This window comes from Clupea harengus, chromosome 22, assembly GCF_900700415.2.
Source record: "Clupea harengus chromosome 22, Ch_v2.0.2, whole genome shotgun sequence".
NCBI lineage: Eukaryota > Metazoa > Chordata > Actinopteri > Clupeiformes > Clupeidae > Clupea > Clupea harengus.
In genome coordinates, this window is record NC_045173.1 from 7,449,861 (window position 1) to 7,455,527 (window position 5,667).

The window sequence follows — 5,667 nt, forward strand, 5'->3', positions numbered from 1 at the left end:
AGCGGCTGAGCAGCCTATTTTGCCGGTTCTCTGTGCACGCTCCACTCACTGGTGCCCTAGGCAGTTCCCTATGATGCCTATACCAGAAACCGCTGCTGATTGGGAGGCATGCCTGGCTTTGATCAGCAGCAGAACAGGTGTCTTAGCTGTTGTATCGCTCTCAGCCCTCCAGCAGCAGAGACATCAGTGCTTCAGTGGCGCTGGTTGTGTGAGTCAGCTCGTGATTGGAGGATCCAGCAGTGTTTCAGATTCTGCTAAATATTTCTCAGGGATATATCAGGGAAAAGACCTGTTGTTGTTTACTGGCACTTTTCTAGAGAGAGATGAGTCTGAGGTGGTTCTTAATAATCTGTAGTCACACTCTGTCTCTCTCTCACTCTCACTCTCACTCTCTCTCTCACTCTTTCGCCCTTTCTCTCTTTTAAATACACACACACACACACACACACACACACACACACACACACACACACACACACACACACACACACACACACACACACACACACACTTCATTAACTGGCCAGAGGTGTTCTCCTGCTGTGAGGCACAAATTAGCCTCGGCTGTGTATCTGGCATACAAACTCGTGTTCGTGCACAACAAACAAATGGATTATAGTTTTTAGCACATTTTGCACACGTACTCAAGCACATTTCTAATCACAAAAGCCAAATGGACACAAACAAATCAGGTAAAGCATGTAAACACATCCGTGTGTTCTTCTCTGTGTGTCAGTCATCAGGGTACATGTGAAGAGTGATGCAGTGTGCATTAGTATCCACCTGAGAGACCACTTCAGGTCCTTATTCTGGCTGCACGATCACGTGTGTCAGAGCTACATGTGTAAGTATTTATTCCACATTCTCCTCACACAGGACATTTTGCTGAATAACTACACTGTCACAGTAAATAGGCTAAATCTGGCCATCAATGTCACTATCACCACTGACCATTCTCACTCGTATCAAGGAGCAAGGGAAAGTGAGTGTAGTCAAACTTTTCCCTCATCCTTCCGCGTAGAAGATAATTGAGTCGTAATTAAAAGTTATGAGTCAGTGAACAAAACTGGCGCAACAGAGCGAATATAAATACAATACAGATACTCGGTTCATAAGTTTTGTTGTCAAAAATATGAATGTTGATAGATCACTAAAGGCTCTATTGTACCTTCATGTTTGGGCTCTTATTCTGCCATTCAGTGGCCAGGGCAGGGGACTGTGGATAGAGACTAGTGATTTAGTGCTGCATGGAGACTAGAGAGTAGTGATTTAGGGCTGCATGTAGACTAGAGACTAGTGGTTTAGGGCTGCATGGAGACTATGGATAGAGAGTAGTGATTTAGAGCTGCATGTAGACTAGTGATTTAGGGCTGCATGGAGACTATGGATAGAGACTAGTGATTTAGGGCTGCATGGAGACTAGATAGTAGTGATTTAGTGCTGCATGTAGACTAGAGACTAGTGATTTAGGGCTGCATGTAGACTAGTGATTTAGGGCTTCATGGAGACTAGTGTTGCCAGCATTTGTCTTCATTTGCTTAAATGTAACATGTTGTGGTCTGTTTATGGGGCCTTATAAGGGCAGGCTTCGTAGAAAGTGTTACCCAATACTCTATATACCACATCAGTGGTACAGTGGTTAGTGTTGTTGAACAACAAATAGCTGACCTGGGATCAATTCCCGGGCAATGCAAGATGCTTTTTCCTTCATACATGCGCATTTCAATGCAAATGCTGTACTGCACCACTTTTGTATAGTTGTACAGTATAGTTGGTAGCAAGGCTGCAAACAAACAAAACAAAGGCAGAAAACTGAATACATTTTCAGCAAAATTATAAAAAAATCTGCTTTATTTAAATTTGTCTGTCAAAATACAGCCTCTTTCCATCTACAATGAAAAAGTGCACATGATATTAAAACAAATGTTAAAATCATTGGAAAAAACTGTAAAACTGGGAAAGCAAGGGGCTTAGATAAAATGCTCTAATAAAGTGTTGTGTCAAGCACTAACCATCTCTCAACATGTGCATTGCATGTCTTAGACACACACACATAGACTGAGAAAGAGAGACATCTGTCAGGTGTTGGCTAGAATGTGCTAATTATCGGAGAGATGCAGTCTCAGCAATCTATTCCTATGATCCAGACATGTGAAAATCATGTGACACACACGTGTGCGTACACACACAAACACACACACACACACACACTCTCCTGACCTTGAACTGAAGAATGAGTACTTCAGGTTTTTGGCTGACAAGTGTGCATGTGTGCAGATAACAAGTAATTTGTTGTGTGTGTGTGTGTGCGTGTGTGTGTGTGTGTGTGTGTGTGTGGCGTGTTTGTGTGCGTGTGGCGTGTTTGTGTGCGTGTGTGTGTGTGTGTGTGTGTGACGTGTGTGTGTATGTGTGGCGTGTGTGTGTGTGTGTGTGTGTGTGTGTGTGTGTGTGTGTGTGACGTGTGTGTGTGTGGCGTGTGTGTGTGTGTGTGTATGTGTGTGTGTGTGTGTGTGTGTGTGTGTGTGGCGTGTGTGTGTGTGTGTGTGTGTGTGTGTGTGTGTGTGTGTGTGTGTGTGTGTTTGTGGGTGGCTGACAGATGTCCCTCCTCTTTAGCTGTGTAATTTATCACTCTCCCGGTGGTCAGAGACCCAAAGAGCTCTGAGCAGAGGTGACATTGCACTTCCCCTCTCTCTCTCATTCTCCCTGTCTTCCACTTCAGCTCCCTCTCTTCTTTCCTCTGCCTCGTTGCCTCTCTCTCCACTAACAGCCCCCTTTAACAAATTTCTGAAGATGTAAGTTATTCAATGTAAAAACATTTAGCTTAACAATGATGATCTAAATACTGTGAAATAGCTGCGACAGCATTCTTGCTGTGTGTGTATATACTGTGGGTATGGGGTGTGGATATTGTAAATGTCCCTTCATAAATAAAGGAGATGGGCCCCAACTTCAGAATAATTGTGTGTGCTTGTTAGTGTCAGATATCACACAGGAGAGTTTCAAAAGATTTTTCTGCACCTGTTGTGGGTATGAAATGGAGGTTTACAGTTGGTCAAATGTAGCTGTGTGATGATTAATATTGACTTGGATGTACATTTCATTTGGTAAAGGATGGATCTGCTTCTATGTGTAGGCATGCAACTGAAGAGTGCATTTTCTCCTGATAATCTCCCCTCATGTAATAGTAGATCAATCTGCCCTCATGTGGTGATGGTTTAACAGGTTGGGTAGTATGTAACCTTAAAAGTCCTGTATTAAAAGTTACAGATGCATATTCCAACACAAAACACAACAATACAAAGTAGTCTAAATAGAAAACCAGGGACCAAAGGCATACACTAATAATAACTTTTTCCCAATGTATAAATTCCATGCCCATGGATTTCATATGGGGTAAGAGGTGGAGGAACAGCATAAGCATGTAGTGTTTTTCTTTCTGAACACCAGCGTCTTTTTCAGTTGTTCCCAATGAGGAGAGTGAGCGTGCACCCGAGCGTCTTTTTTCAGAGTGCTGCTGCTTTATTGTGCGGCCGCTCCGAGTTCGAGTTTCTAGTTGAAAATCTCTGAACTTTTCAGAAAGGTGCTGGTGTCTTCCCGATGCTAGTCTGTCATACAACGGCGATGGTGATATTTTGTCATGAAACAAAATTCATGCTCAGCGCGGGCGAGTGCTTTTCTGACGGAGCACTGGGAGGGAGCGCACCAGCGCTTTTTAATAAAAATAAGATGAAATGTAGGCATTGCAAAACCAGCAGCAACACAGGGACAGTTTATGATGGTAGCATGGCAGAGCAGCGAGGAAAGGCCTCTGATGGAACACACTTCCTGTAAACAGATTGAAGAAGACTGAAGTGAAGAGCGGCTGGAACAGTCCATGAGGCTAGGACAAATCTCAGACTCTGTAACGTGTGTGAGGAGGGTCAGTAAGGTTAACATTATATAGAGTAAGTTGTAGAGCAGAATCTGAATCCCTATCTAACCCTATCTAACATTGATAAGACATTATATAGAGTAAGTTGTAGAGCAGAAGTCCCTATCTAACTCTATCTAACATTGATAAGACATTACATTTTATGAATTGAGAGCCGCACATGCCTGAAATAAACAAGCACAAATTTCTCTCATCATCAGCCAGATGAATTACGTAAAGCACACTTTGGTCTCTTTCCTTCAGCAATACAAAAAGTACTACAGTAAATAAATCCATTAATAAAATGCACTCTCCGCAGAAGGTTGTGGGGAGTAAACATTGCGGCTTTGGCAATTTATGATTTTAATTTGATTTTCGTACACCCCTTGGACATGAAACATTGATTCAGTCTAGATTGCACTTTAATGAATAACTGTGACAGGATAACATAAGGTGGAGAGACAGTCTGAGTTTATGGAGCGTGAATATAGACCCTGTCTGAGTGTGTGTGTTCGTTTGTGTGTGTTTGTTTGTGTGTGTGTGTGTGTGTGTGTGTGTGTGTGTGTGTGTGTGTGTGTGTGTGAGTGTGTGTTTGTTTGTGTGTGTGTGTGTGTGTGTGTGAGTGTGCTCCTATTGGACAGTTTATGCATGAATTTACAGAGTGAGATGTCTGGTGTGTAGACTGAAGTGTGGAAACTACTCTTACTCTCTCTCACACACACTCTCTGACTCTCTCACACACACACTCTCTTACTCTCTGTCACTCTCTTTTACTCTCTCTCTCACACACTTTCTCTCTCTCTCTATCTATTTACACCCAAACAATGCAGATCAACAAAAATGTCTTGGTTTAAAGTAATGTTATAACTTTCCTGTACCAAGCACAGATTCTTAAGTATTAAGTAAATATTTTTTAGACAGCTTTACTCATATACTGACTGGGATGTGTGTGTGTGTGTTTGTGTGTGTTGATGGGGCGAAGATAAGAGTCTGTTTGCAAAGTCAGGCCAGGCCTGTCAACAGGCCTGTCAACAACTTCTCTCATTACCACAGGATTCAGCTCCCCCTCCCAGTTTTACGTTCCATTAATAAGCACTCTCTCTCACTCTCTGTATCACACACACGTGCACGCACACACACACCTTTATATTGGGAGCCACATGCGTACATGTTGATGTACGTCCATGTACCTACACATTAGCCTAGCCCTCCCTCTTTCATGTGCTCAGACTCACACCCACACCCCCCACACCCGAAGACTGGTTTAGCAGTGATATGATTAGAGTGGAGTGGAGCTTGGCTGAGCAGCCACTGCGCTGTATGAATGTCACACACACCAATACACTCATCCATCACACACACTCCAATGCTGCACTGCCTCAGTATGTGTGCATGTGAGTGAATGTCTGTGTGTGAGTGTCCAGTGAGTTGGATCACATCATACTTCCCACCCTCCATCACATTGCTACTGAGTGCAAGTGACCTGTAGAACCTCCATTTTGGATCATTTGGATGCATTTTGGATCATCATTCTTTCTTTTAACTATCATCCTTCCATTTTTCTCACATTTTCTCTCGTCTCCCAGTTGCTCTCAACACATTATCCCTCTCGTTCTCTCAGCCCTCCTGCCCCCAGAGGACTCTGGTGTGTAATATTGGTCGTCTGACGTTTATTATAGTGTGAGGAGTAATTGGGCTCTGATAAATAGCTTTGACCTATGACCTACAGTAAATGCTCTGTTGCTAGCTACAAGTTA